At 45.1% G+C, this 15,152-nt stretch overlaps 1 long non-coding RNA gene across 1 annotated transcript; it reads right to left on the bottom strand.

Annotated features, from left to right (window-relative positions):
- Positions 1–697: 697 nt before the first annotated feature.
- On the bottom strand, positions 698–4,410 carry LOC115208276 (uncharacterized). The gene is made up of 3 exons (XR_003881133.1): positions 4,012–4,410; positions 1,493–1,577; positions 698–1,028 (listed from the first exon to the last, which is right to left on the bottom strand). It is a non-coding gene; the product is annotated as an uncharacterized LOC115208276 (long non-coding RNA).
- Positions 4,411–15,152: the final 10,742 nt, after the last annotated feature.

Raw genomic sequence — 15,152 nt, 5'->3', positions numbered from 1 at the left:
GTCTCTCTCATTCATTCCTCATCCTATATTCCTGGTCTCCCTCCTCTCTCTCCTTTATTCCTCATCCTATATTCCTGGTCTCTCTCATTCATTCCTCGTCCTATATTCCTGGTCTCTCTCATTCATTCCTCGTCCTATAGTCCTGGTCTCCCTCCTCTCTCTCATTCATTCCTCATCCTATATTCCTGGTCTCCCTCCTCTCTCTCCTTTATTCCTCATCCTATATTCCTGGTCTCTCTCATTCATTCCTCGTCCTATATTCCTGGTCTCTCTCATTCATTCCTCATCCTATAGTCCTGGTCTCCCTCCTCTCTCTCCTTCATTCCTCCTAGACACAAGCACACACTTCCCTTACTAGGAGAAAACTGTTTAATAACCACTGAACTCCTTTTTCCTAATCAATGATGAGTATTGAGTCTGTCATGACAGTGTTTCTCAATCTTCTCCTCTCTAAAAAAGTTAATACATTGGAAACGGGAAAATCATGATGCGGTTCCTGTTTGTTTATTGACAGATTGTTTTTGCTTTTGCAGTCCACATTCTCATTCAAAGACGCTCCACAAGCACAGAGAGGCAGAGAGGCAGAGAGGCAGAGAGGCAGAGAGGCAGAGAGGCAGAGAGGCAGAGAGGCAGAGAGAGAGAGGCAGAGAGGCAGAGAGGCAGAGAGGCAGAGAGGCAGAGAGGCAGAGAGGCAGAGAGGCAGAGAGGCAGACAGACAGACAGACAGACAGACAGACAGACAGACAGACAGACAGACAGACAGACAGACAGACAGACAGACAGACAGAGGAATGCTGAATCCCAAATGGACCCAGACTACTATCCATTCCATGACCATACTAGCATACCAATTAGAATGTACTGTAGCAAAGTGTGTGGGTCTTGGAACATCACTGAAGGCTGTGACCTTTTAGAAGTGCAGCTGTACTTTGTGATGTGTCACACAGAATGCCATCCTGAAGGATCTTGTGCTACAGTTCTTCAGTTCCTACTGAGAATAGTTTCCCCCAGGCCTACTGGACAGGACCCTATGGAAGAAAACAGAGCGTACAAAAAAGAGAATAAGTACAATATTGAAGTTAATCACGTGTCAAGGAGCTAAAAGTGGATAATATTGTCGTTTCTTTTCATAGACAAACTAAATCAAGTCCTTCCTCTGATAAATAGTTGAAGGTCATATCTTTGAAAGGTTTTCTCTTATCGGAGCAGACCTCGTTCTCGACTAATTACAAAGTAAAGTGAATCATGGTTTGGCAGGCAGAGGAAAGCATCTGGGTCTAATAAGGAATAGTCAACCTCGCTACCAAACAGCCAGTCCTCTTTATATTACAACCCTGATATGAATGGGCTGCTATTCTGCAACAGCACCTGACTTACGACATAAGGGCCAAACATCTATTTCCTTTAGACTAATAAAGTATTCAATCATTGATTCATTCATCCATCCACACACACACCAACATTTTTGATTAGCAGTTCTCAAAATGGTTACCTTGGCAACGAGCTGGGGCTTCTGCACTCCTAGCCAATCACAGAGCTGGTTTCTGTGGGTCCTCACCGTGGCGACGTCCTCCTCCCTAAAACCAGAGGAACCAGAGAGGACAACATAATGTGAAGACAACAGACTGACCCTACAGTAGGACTGACCCTATAGTAGGACTGACCCTACAGTAGGACCGACCCTACAGTAGGACCGACCCACCCTACAGTACGACCGACCCACCCTACAGTACGACCGACCCTACAGTAGGACCGACCCACCCTACAGTACGACCGACCCTACAGTAGGACCGACCCTACAGTAAGACTGACCCTACAGTAAGACTGACCCTACAGAGGACTGACCCTACAGTAGGACTGACTCTACAGTAAGACTGACCCTACAGTAGGACTGACCCTACAGTAAGACTGACCCTACAGTAGGACTGACCCTACAGTAAGACTGACCCTACAGTAAGACTGACCCTACAGTAGTACTGACCCTACAGTAAGACTGACCCTACAGTAAGACTGACCCTACAGTAAGACTGACCCTACAGTAGTACTGACCCTACAGTAGTACTGACCCTACAGTAAGACTAACCCTAAAATAAGACTGACCCTACAGTAGGACTGACCCTACAGTAAGACTAACCCTACAGTAGGACTGACCCTACAGTAGGACTGACCCTACAGTAAGACTGACCCTACAGTAGTACTGACCCTACAGTAAGACTAACCCTAAAATAAGACTGACCCTACAGTAGGACTGACCCTACAGTAAGACTAACCCTAAAATAAGACTGACCCTACAGTAGGACTGACCCTACAGTAGGACTGACCCTACAGTAGGACTGACCCTACAGTAAGACTGACCCTACAGTAAGACTGACCCTACAGTAAGACTAACCCTAAAATAAGACTGACCCTACAGTAGGACTGACCCTACAGTAAGACTGACCCTACAGTAGGACTGACCCTACAGTAAGACTGACCCTACAGTAGGACTGACCCTACAGTAAGACTGACCCTACAGTAAGACTAACCCTACAGTGCAATGACTCCTCTAGAAAACACTGTGACCAATGAGCAGTTAGTAGAAAAGGGAAAAGCCTCATTCTCTGGAACTGGTCTTTAGTAGTTTAATAAATTAGCAGCAGTCCCAGCAGGAGATAAAATAGTCTGTCTGTCCACTGCTCATCTCTTGTTAAAACCCTTTCCAGGAAGTAAGGGGTTTTCCATTTCTAGTTCATGTCCTTAAAACCCTGCACTCAAAGACCTGTTCCAGGATCTGTCCTTAAAACCCTGCACCCAAAGACCTGTTCCAGGATCTGTCCTTAAAACCCTGCACCCAAAGACCTGTTCCAAGGACTGTCCTTTAAACCCTGCACTCAAAGACCTGTTCCAAGGTCTGTCCTTAAAACCCTGCACCCAAAGACCTGTTCCAGGGTCTGTCCTTAAAACCCTGCACCCAAAGACCTGTTCCAGGGTCTGTCCTTAAAACCCTGCACCCAAAGACCTGTTCCAGGGTCTGTCCTTAAAACCCTGCACCCAAAGACCTGTTCCAGGGTCTGTCCTTAAAACCCTGCACCCAAAGACCTGTTCCAGGGTCTGTCCTTAAAACCCTGCACCCAAAGACCTGTTCCAGGGTCTGTCCTTAAAACCCTGCACTCAAAGACCTGTTCCAGGGTCTGTCCTTAAAACCCTGCACTCAAAGACCTGTTCCAGGGTCTGTCCTTAAAACCCTGCACCCAAAGACCTGTTCCAGGATCTGTCCTTAAAACCCTGCACCCAAAGACCTGTTCCAGGATCTGTCCTTAAAACCCTGCACCCAAAGACCTGTTCCAAGGACTGTCCTTTAAACCCTGCACTCAAAGACCTGTTCCAGGGTCTGTCCTTAAAACCCTGCACCCAAAGACCTGTTCCAGGGTCTGTCCTTAAAACCCTGCACCCAAAGACCTGTTCCAGGGTCTGTCCTTAAAACCCTGCACCCAAAGACCTGTTCCAGGGTCTGTCCTTAAAACCCTGCACCCAAAGACCTGTTCCAGGGTCTGTCCTTAAAACCCTGCACCCAAAGACCTGTTCCAGGGTCTGTCCTTAAAACCCTGCACCCAAAGACCTGTTCCAGGGTCTGTCCTTAAAACCCTGCACCCAAAGACCTGTTCCAAGGTCTGTCCTTAAAACCCTGCACTCAAAGACCTGTTCCAAGGTCTGTCCTTAAAACCCTGCACCCAAAGACCTGTTCCAAGGTCTGTCCTTAAAACCCTGCACCCAAAGACCTGTTCCAGGGTCTGTCCTTAAAACCCTGCACCCAAAAACCTGTTACAAAGTCTGCATCCCAATTCTCCACACTTTTCCTAAAGTGTGCATTTGTACAGTCCCTCTCCGGCATTTAAAAGCATAGGATTGAAGGGGGCTTACACCATTGTTAACTTAATGACCGGGAGTGTGCACATGCACACCTGGGGAAGGGGGGAGAATCGGAACGCAGCGCTACGGACTAATTGAGTTCCTGTCTCTGATTCCACTGACCAGTTGGTGTCACTCAGCGACGTCATGACATCATCCATCACGTCAGGGTCGATGACATCGTCGTAGGTCAGCAGCATCTCGTACACCTGGCTGGCTGTGGTCTTCCTGATCAGTCCACTGACACCCCTATCAGATCACAACTTCCTGGGTAAAACGTTGCACTGTAATAGGGAAGGTGTAAACTTGGCAGTAGAAAACCTAAACAGTATATTTGACTTTGAGCTTCTCTATCAAATCTAAACATGGCAAGCAGAAAACCTTAGAAAATTAACAACAATGACAAATGGTTTGATGAAGAACCCAAAAACCTAAGAAAGAAATTGAGAAACTTATCCAACTAAAAACATACAGACCCAGAAAACCTGAGTCTATGCCTTCACTATGGCAAAACACACACACACATTTCTTTCCACAGGGCCGTTTAAGCCCCACCCTCTTCAACATATATATCAACGAATTGGCGCGGGCACTAGAACAGTCTGCAGCACCCGGCCTCACCCTACTAGAATCAAATGTCTACTGTTTGCTGATGATCCGGTGCTTCTGTCCCCAACCAAGGAGGGCCTACAGCAGCACCTAGATCTTCTGCACAGATTCTGTCAGACCTGGGCCCTGACAGTAAATCTCAGTAAGACCAAAATAATGGTGTTCCAAAAAAGGTCCAGTCGCCAGGACCACAAATACAGATTCCATCTAGACACCGTTGCCCTAGAGCACATAAACAACTATACATACCTCGGCCTAAACATCAGTGCCACAGGTAACTTCCACAAAGCTGTGACCGATCTGAGAGACAAGGCAAGAAGGACCTTCTACGCCATCAAAAGGAACATAAAATTAGACATACCAATTAGGATCTGGCTAAAAACACTTGAATCAGTTATAGAACCCATTGCTCTTTATGGTTGTAAAACATCAAATAATGCATGCAGAGCAGAATTAGGCCGATACCCGCTATATTCTACAACCACCTAAAAGGAAGTGATCTATTGGGTGAAATACCACAGTGTGACATCACAGCAGCAAGATTTGTGACCTGTTGCCACAAGAAAAGGGCAACCAGTTTTTGTACTTTAACTATTTGTACATCGTTACAACACTGTATATAGACATAATATGACATTTGTAATGTCTTTATTCTTTTGGAACTTTTGTGAGTGTAATGTTTACTGTTAATTTTTATTGTTTATTTCACTTTTGTCTATGATTTATTTCACTTGCTTTGGCAATGTTAACATATGTTTCCCATGACAATAAAGACCCATACAGAGAGAGAGAGAGAGACAGATGAGAGACAGGCAGAGAAAGAGACAGAGACAGATGAGAGCGCGAGAGACAGATGAGAGACAGATGAGAGATGAGAGAAAGATGAGAGAGATGAGAGACAGATGAGAGACAGGCAGAGAAAGAGACAGAGAGACAGATGAGAGATAGAGAGACAGATGAGAGCGAGAGAGACAGATGAGAGACAGATGAGAGATAGATGAGAGACAGGCAGAGAAAGAGACAGAGAGATGCAGAGAGAGAGAACTAACTCACCACAGGGAAGTGGTGACAGAACCTTCTTACGGACCTCTCCCTGGAACTGGATCAGACCACAGAACCTACAGGAGGGGAGAGAGTAGGGTTAGAGGTCAAGGGGCAGAGTGTGTATATCAGGTTGTGTGTTATGACTAAATGTTTTAACACTGTATCAGAAGTGAGATGCAGTGGAGATGTATTTGGAGTATGAGTGTCGTGTGTGTGAAAACAAACCTCACTCACACAGCGATGGCGGAGCGGAGCTTCCGAGTGTACTTGGACTTCTTAATCTCTTCCTTACAGAGAGACAACAAGACCACACAGAACTGATGACTACAGGAAGAGAGAGAGAGAGACAGACAGACAGACAGACAGACAGACAGACAGACAGACAGACAGACAGACAGAGAGAGAGAGGAGAGAGAGAGGAGAGAGAGAGAGAGAGACAGAGAGAGAGAGACAGAGAGGGAGAGACAGAGAGAGACAGAGACAGAGAGAGACAGAGACAAGAGAGACAGAGAGAGAGGAAGACAAGAGAGAGAGGAAGAGAGAGAGAGAAGAAGACAAGAGAGAGAGAGAGAGAGAGACAAAGAGAGAGAGAGAGAGAGAGACAAAGGAGGAGAGAGAGAGAGAGAGACAAGAGAGAGAGAGAGAGAGACAAAGAGAGAGAGACAAAGAGAGAGAGACAGACAGAGAGAGAGACAGAGAGAGACAGACAGACAGACAGACAGACAGACAGACAGACAGACAGACAGACAGACAGAGACAGACAGAGACAGAGACAGACAGAGACAGACAGAGACAGAGAGCATAGAGAGGGAGAGAGAAAAAGAGAGAGAGAATAGAGGAGAGAATAGAGGAGAGAATAGAGGAGAGAGAAAGAGAGAGCAGAGGGAGGAAACAACAGATTAGCGTAGCTTCTATTCATTCAATCAGACACTATATTACATATCTTCATGTATTCTACATATACAACACTATAACTCTACTATATATCCTGTTTCTGCTGTTTCTGAGAGATAAGGAAGTAGTACTGAGTCCTACCTAACAGGCATCAGTAGAACAACAGTATATAACATGAACACTACTCACTCCTAGTCTGTAGTGAAGGTGTCAAAGCAGGCTCTAGCCAGCATCTGGTCCAGCATCTTCAGGAAGGGGATAGACACCCTACACAGACACACATTACACACATTAGACACACATTACACACAGGACAGACACACATTACACACATTACACACAGGACAGACACACATTACAGACACACAGGACACACAGGACAGACACACATTACACACAGGACAGACACACATTACACACAGGACAGACACACATCACACACAGGACAGACACACAGGACACACAGGACAGACACACATTACACACAGGACAGACACACAGGACAGACACACATCACACACAGGACAGACACACAGGACAGACACACATTACACACAGGACAGACACACAGGACAGACACACATTACACACAGTTTACCACTAGTTTTATTTTGTCTTTAGTTTACCAGGTTAGTTTCATTGAGATTGACGTACCTGTCATTTCTCAGGTTGTCTCTGAAGACGCGCAGCAGTGCATCACTAAACTGTCCCAGAGCTGCTGTGTCCTGCTGAATCAACATCAGGTGGTCAAACAGAGACTGGGAGGAGAAACGCACCTGGAGACGGAGAGACAAGGAGGGAGGGAGAGAGAGAGAGGGAAGGAGGGAGGGAGAGAGAGGGAGGGATGTAGAGAGGGAAGGAGGGAGGGAGAGAGAGGGAGGGATGTGGAGAGAGAAGGAGAGAGGGAGAGAGAGAGAGGGATGTAGAGAGGGAAGGAGGGAGGGATGTAGAGAGGGAAGGAGGGAGGGATGTAGAGAGGGAAGGAGGGAGGGATGTAGAGAGGGAAGGAGGGAGGGATATATAGAGAGGGAAGGAGGGAGGGAGGTAGAGAGAGGGATGTAGAGAGGGAAGGAGGGAGGGAGGTAGAGAGGGAAGGAGGGAGGGAGAGAGAGAGAGGGATGTAGAGAGGGAAGGAGGGAGGGAGGGAGAGAGAGGGATGTAGAGAGGGAAGGAGGGAGGGAGAGAGAGAGAGAGGGATGTAGAGAGGGAAGGAGGGAGGGAAAGAGGGGGTGTGTGGGGGGGTCAGCATGACTGATAGACATCAGTGTGTAGTAACATCAGACAGAGGACTGATAGATAGACATCAGTGTGTAGTTAACATCAGACAGAGGACTGATAGATAGACATCAGTGTGTAGTTAACATCAGACAGAGGACTGATAGATAGACATCAGTGTGTAGTTAACATCAGACAGAGGACTGATAGATAGACATCAGTGTGTAGTTAACATCAGACAGAGGACTGAGACATCAGTGTGTAGTTAACATCAGACAGAGGACTGAGACATCAGTGTGTAGTAACATCAGACAGAGGACTGAGACATCAGTGTGTAGTTAACATCAGACAGAGGACTGAGACATCAGTGTGTAGTTAACATCAGACAGAGGACTGAGACATCAGTGTGTAGTTAACATCAGACAGAGGACTGAGACATCAGTGTGTAGTTAACATCAGACAGAGGACTGAGACATCAGTGTGTAGTAACATCAGACAGAGGACTGAGACATCAGTGTGTAGTTAACATCAGACAGAGGACTGAGACATCAGTGTGTAGTAACATCAGACAGAGGACTGATAGACATCAGTGTGTAGTTAACATCAGACAGAGGACTGAGACATCAGTGTGTAGTTAACATCAGACAGAGGACTGAGACATCAGTGGTGTAGTTAACATCAGACAGAGGACTGAGACATCAGTGTGTAGTTAACATCAGACAGAGGACTGAGACATCAGTGTGTAGTAACATCAGACAGAGACTGATAGATAGACATCAGTGTGTAGTTAACATCAGACAGAGGACTGAGACATCAGTGTGTAGTTAACATCAGACAGAGGACTGAGACATCAGTGTGTAGTAACATCAGACAGAGGACTGATAGACATCAGTGTGTAGTTAACATCAGACAGAGGACTGAGACATCAGTGTGTAGTTAACATCAGACAGAGGACTGAGACATCAGTGTGTAGTTAACATCAGACAGAGGACTGAGACATCAGTGTGTAGTAACATCAGACAGAGGACTGATAGATAGACATCAGTGTGTAGTTAACATCAGACAGAGGACTGAGACATCAGTGTGTAGTTAACATCAGACAGAGGACTGAGACATCAGTGTGTAGTTAACATCAGACAGAGGACTGAGACATCAGTGTGTAGTAACATCAGACAGAGGACTGAGACATCAGTGTGTAGTTAACATCAGACAGAGGACTGAGACATCAGTGTGTAGTTAACATCAGACAGAGGACTGAGACATCAGTGTGTAGTTAACATCAGACAGAGGACTGAGACATCAGTGTGTAGTTAACATCAGACAGAGGACTGAGACATCAGTGTGTAGTTAACATCAGACCAGAGGACTGAGACATCAGTGTGTAGTTAACATCAGACAGAGGACCTGAGACATCAGTGTGTAGTTAACATCAGGACAGAGGACTGAGACATCAGTGTGTAGTTAACATCAGACAGAGGACTGAGACATCAGTGTGTAGTTAACATCAGGACAGAGGGACTTGAGACACTCGTGTTGTAGTTAACATCAGGACATAAGGACTGAGACATCAGTGTGTAGTAACATCAGACAGAGGACTGATAGATAGACATCAGTGTGTAGTTAACATCAGACAGAGGACTGAGACATCAGTGTGTAGTTAACATCAGACAGAGGACTGAGACATCAGTGTGTAGTTAACATCAGACAGTAGAAACTCTGAGATCCAGACCAGAACAATAAAACTATAAAATAGGATATTCCCAGTCCATTGTGTAAGTCTGGAATGACCGTGTGAGAAGCCACATTGAGCAACATTAAATCTAAACAGCTCATCTCCCTGTGTACCAAATGACACTCTTTCCTACATAGTGCACTACTTTTGACCAGGACCCATAGGAAGAGGGTCCTATTTTGGGACGCACCCTCTGATTTCCTGGCATCACTTCCCTCACACAGTGATGACATGCTGGAGAAGAGAGGAATTCTGTCTTTTCTACACTGGCAGTTACAAATGTCTGTAGTGATGACATGGTGGTCTTTCAGGGGTATGAGAGGAGAAGAGAGTTGGACTAAGCAGTGGGAGAGGGGGGAGGGGAGTCTCACAGGAGACGGTTTATGAAATATAGCAACACAAATGTGAAACGGCGGTAAAGGAGACTAGGACGGTGAGAAAGAGTTCCCAGGATCCAACAGGATGCTTCAGCACTTTGGACTCTTGTGTGTGAGAGAACTAGAGGTCGGCCGATTATGATTTTTCAACGCCGATACCGATTATTGGAGGACCAAAAAAAGCATGTCGTTCTGCCCCTGAACAAGGCAGTTAACCCCCCGTTTCTAGGCCGTCATTGAAAATAAGAATGTGTTCTAAACTGACTTGCCTAGTTAAATAAAGGTGTAAAAAAAAAAAAAAAAAAAAATCGGTGTCCAAAAATACCGATTGCCGATTGTTATGAAAACTTGAAATCAGCCCTAATTAAATCGGACATTCCGATTAATCATTCGATCTCTAGTGAGAACCAACTCCAGATCAGCCCAGGGACACAGTTCTGGCTACCTCAGAAGTGTCTGTGTGTCTCCAGTCCAGTCCATCCAGATTATAACAGGAGTCTACCAAGCCACAGGTCGAGAGAGAGAGAGAGAGAGACAGAGACAGAGAAACACAGAGACAGAGAGAAAGACAGACAGAGAGAGAGAAAGACACAGAGAGACAGAGACAGAGAGAGACAGAGAGAGAAAGAGAGACAGAGGCAGAGAAAGCGAAAGAGGCAGAGAGAGCGAGAGAGAGAGAGAGAGAGAAAGAGAGGCAGAGAGAAAGAGAGGCAGAGAGAGAGAGAAAGAGGCAGAGAGAGCGAGAGAGAGAGAGCATGGAGCAGGCCAGACCACCTAACAAGGAATAGGTTTACAGGCATTGCTGACAGATGACTGTAGCTTTACTAACCTCACTACACCCATTAAAACATCACCTTATTGTTCTACATTCCCTCCACAAACACTGAGCTGGGTTCTAAATAACCCCAACCACCACCAATCATCATCAGTGTTGAGGGTGTCTCCCCAGGGACATTAGTCTCACCAGAGGGGTTGTCTTTCCCTAGCTGACTGGGGCTGAGAGAGAGAGAGACCAGGGACATTAGTCTCACCAGAGGGGTTCTTTCCCTAGCTGACTGGGGCTGAGAGAGAGAGAGACCAGGGACATTAGTCTCACCAGAGGGGTTATCTTTCCCTAGCTGACTGGGGCTGAGAGAGAGAGAGACCAGGGATGTCCCTAATGCCATGCTATTCCCTTTATAAAGCACTATTCCCTTTATAAAGCACTGTGACCCTCTATGGGCCCTGGTCAACAGTAGTACACTGTGTAAGGAATAGGGAGCAGTTTGGGACACAAGCCTAGGGCTAAGAGGGAGAGAGGAACCAGGGTACTGGGTCTAGCAGCAGTTGGAGGTTCAACCCTCCCAGTTTGAGAGCCCCTGTCTGAGCCGGGGTCGTGCAGCGTGATGGGAGCCAGCCTGGAGTGGTGGAGGGTCAAATCAAATGGTATTTGTCACATACACGTGTTTAGCAGATCTTATTGAGGGTGTAGCGAAATGCTTGTGTTCCTAGCTCCAACAGTGGAGCAATATCTAACAATACACACAATCTAAAGTAAAGGAATTAAGAATATAGAAATATATGGACAAGCAATGTCAGAGTGGCATAGACTGAGATACAGTAGATGGTATAGAATACAGTATGTACATATGAGATGAGTAATGTAATATGTAAACATGATTAAAGTGACTAGTGCTCCATTATTAAAGTGACCAATGGTGTTCCATTATTAAAGTGACTAGTGTTCCATTATTAAAGTGACTAGTGTTCCATTATTAAAGTGACTAGTGTTCCATTATTAAAGTGACTAGTGTTCCATTATTAAAGTGACTAGTGTTCCATTATTAAAGTGACCAGTGCTCCATTATTAAAGTGACTAGTGTTCCATTATTAAAGTGACTAGTGTTCCATTATTAAAGTGACTAGTGTTCCATTATTATAGTGACTAGTGTTCCATTATTAAAGTGACCAGTGTTCCATTATTAAAGTGACTAGTGTTCCATTATTAAAGTGACTAGTGCTCCATTATTAAAGTGACTAGTGTTCCATTATTAAAGTGACTAGTGTTCCATTATTAAAGTGACTAGTGTTCCATTATTAAAGTGACTAGTGTTCCATTATTAAAGTGACCAGTGATTTCTAGTCTATGTACAGTGGGGGGAAAAAGTATTTGATCCCCTGCTGATTTTGTACGTTTGCCCACTGACAAAGAAATGATCAGTCTATAATTTTAATGGTAGGTTTATTTGAACAGTGAGAGACAGAATAACAACAACAAAATTCAGTCCTTCACGGCGTAGTGTGTTACCAATTGTTTTCTTGGTGACTATGGTCCCAGCTGCCTTGAGATCGTTGACAAGATCCTCCCGTGTAGTTCTGGGCTGATTCCTCACCGTTATCATGATCATTGCAACTCCACGAGGTGAGATCTTGCATGGAGCCCCAGGCCGAGGGAGATTGACAGTTCTTTTGTGTTTCTTCCATTGCGAATAATCGCACCAAATGTTGTCACCTTCTCACCAAGCTGCTTGGCGATGGTCTTGTAGCCCATTCCAGCCTTGTGTAGGTCTACAATCTTGTCCCTGACATCCTTGGAGAGCTCTTTGGTCTTGGGCATGGTGGAGAGTTTGGAATCTGATTGATTGCTTCTGTGGACAGGTGTCTTTTATACAGGTAACAAACTGAGATTAGGAGCACTCCCTTTAAGAGTGTGCTCCGAATCTCAGCTCGTTACCTGTATAAAAGACACCTGGGAGCCAGAAATCTTTCTGATTGAGAGGGGGTCAAATACTTATTTCCCTCATTAAAATGCAAATCATTTTATAACATTTTTGACATGCGTTTTTCTGGATATTTTTGTTGTTATTCTGTCTCTCACTGTTCAAATAAACCTACCATTAAAATTATAGACTGATAATTTCCTTGTCAGTGGGCAAACGTACAAAATCAGCAGGGGATTAAATACTTTTTCCCTCACTGTACATAACGTCTGGGCAGCAGCATCTATGTGGTAGGATCAGTAGGGCAAAGGTTTATATAAAACATTCATTCATTACAGACACCCACACCCCCACACACACACACACACACACACACACACGAATGGTTTAAGATGGGAAAGGAGGTTTCCTTAAAGAAAAGGAAAGACTGCACCAGTCCTGCCAACATCACTAAACACAGATCCATTTGTTCTGGATGAACTCCCATCTCTGTTTTGGGTTTTAGCTTGTTGTTTACAGGAACCAGGTGGATGTGGGCCAGAGGAGCATCAAGCTGATGCCTGGTGCCTGAGAAACAGACTGATAGAACAGATGAGAGTAGAGGTACTGGTGTCCTCGGTGGTGTGAATATTAGCAGTGTGATGGGCTCCAGCCCCCTCTGCAGGCCTTTAGACCCACACACTGGAGAGACCAGTGGTCAAACCACTGGTTCACTAAGGTGCTTTTCCAGAGACAACAACACATTTGCAATAACATGCAGTCTTTGGACTGTAGCAGTGTGGGAACCACAGCTGATGTACCATGGACACACTGAGGGCTAGTGGTGTGTGGTACTGGTACTGGTACTGGTACTGGTACTGGTACTGGGGCAGACAGTGAGATACTGTAGCTACAGACATAACTACAGACACAGGCTGTGGCTATAGACAGATAACAGATACAGACGGTGGCTATAGACAAATAACCACTGACAGATAACAACAGACACAGACTGTGGCTATATACAGATAACCACTGACAGATAACAACAGACACAGACGGACAGATAACCACAGACAGATAACAACAGACTGTGGCTATAGACACATAACCACTGACAGGTAACTACAGACGCAGACAGTGGCTATAGACAGATAACTGCAGACACAGACGGTGACTATAGACAGATAACCACAGACAGATAACCACAGACACAGACAGTGGCTATAGACAGATTACTACAGACAGATACTGTAGCTACAGACAGACAACTACAGATACATACTGTAGCCACAGACAGATAGCCACCGACACATAACTACAGACACACACTGTAGCCACAGACGGATAGCCACAGACACATGCTGTGGCCACAGACATATAACCACAGACACATACTGTGGCCACAGACATATAACCACAGACACATACTGTGACTACAGACAAAGTGGCGGTCAGTGCCGTTTATGATGAGGGAGGATAATCATTTTTTTATGAGCGTGGCCTTATTTCTATTACAGCATGTTGGATGACGATCATTCATATTCCTTCCACCCAGTTCAATGTAACATCAATGGGTTCAGGCTACTACATGATACTGGAATTTCCCCTGTACCCATCATGAGGTTGCTACAACCTAGCCTATGAATGGACGTTTACAACGTAGCTGCACACAGGTGACAGTGATACATTCAATACCATCTTGCACACTCTTGCCTGCATCTAGCTGATCTAGGGTGTAATCATTAGTCCAACAGTTGCAAACGAGAGTTTCTATTGGACAAATTCAGGTGTGTTTATCCCGTTTTTTTCAACAGAATCGGTGCAATGAACACACCCCTGATCACACGCAAAACACAGTTCTCTTTCATAGCAGCCACATACAAACAGCTCATTGTATATATACATTCCTTCTCACATCTATCTACGTGCTCTCCTCCTCTCACCTTCTCCCTTCGCATGTGGACTTCAGTGGACAACACATTAGCTGTCTGTGACCTGGCGAAAAAACCTTTCCAAGCCAAACCTTCATATCATAACGCTAACCGCTACACACAGCCTACATTGTTGTCACGTCATAGTCAGCATGGCTACTAGAACTAACCCGTTAGTGAACCTGCTACAATCATGCAGTACAGTGTACAGTCAGCAAGCAGTTTAGCAGTTACACAGTCAGGCCCTGTTGGCAATACATTAATAAAACCAAAAGCTACCTTGACTTGGAAAAGTTCCAGTGTTGGATAGCCATAGCCAGCTAGCTAACATAGCATCCCTCTCTGTTTGAGACGGGTGTTTCAGTAAGCTAAACTAGCTAGCTACATTAGCTAGCTAAGTAAGTGAAAAAAATATGGAATAAAGCTAAAGTAGCTCTCTCTATCTCACAAACTCTTGCTTCTCCTTCTTTTAACAAAGTATTTGTTAAAAACGGTTGAACTATTGTCTTACTCGCTCTTTGAGTCCACGACTCACCACGTTATGCACTGCGGTGCTAGCTAGCTGTAGCTTACGCTTTCAGTAGTACATTCTGGCTACACCATGGTACTACTGTAGACATTCATTGCAAAACCGTTTTAATCAATTATTTGGTGACATGTGAAAAAGGATAACTTTTTTATACTTCACAATGTGTATTTGTATGAAATTCACTCAGAGGAGCCTCCACTGCTACAGACACATGGCTACAGACACATGGCTACAGGAGCTACAGACACATGG

The sequence above is a fragment of the Salmo trutta genome, chromosome 1 (genome assembly GCF_901001165.1).
Source record: "Salmo trutta chromosome 1, fSalTru1.1, whole genome shotgun sequence".
Classification (NCBI taxonomy): Eukaryota; Metazoa; Chordata; class Actinopteri; order Salmoniformes; family Salmonidae; genus Salmo; species Salmo trutta.
The sequence above is the reverse complement of the archived record's forward strand: the minus strand, read 5'-3'. Positions and strand labels throughout refer to the sequence as shown.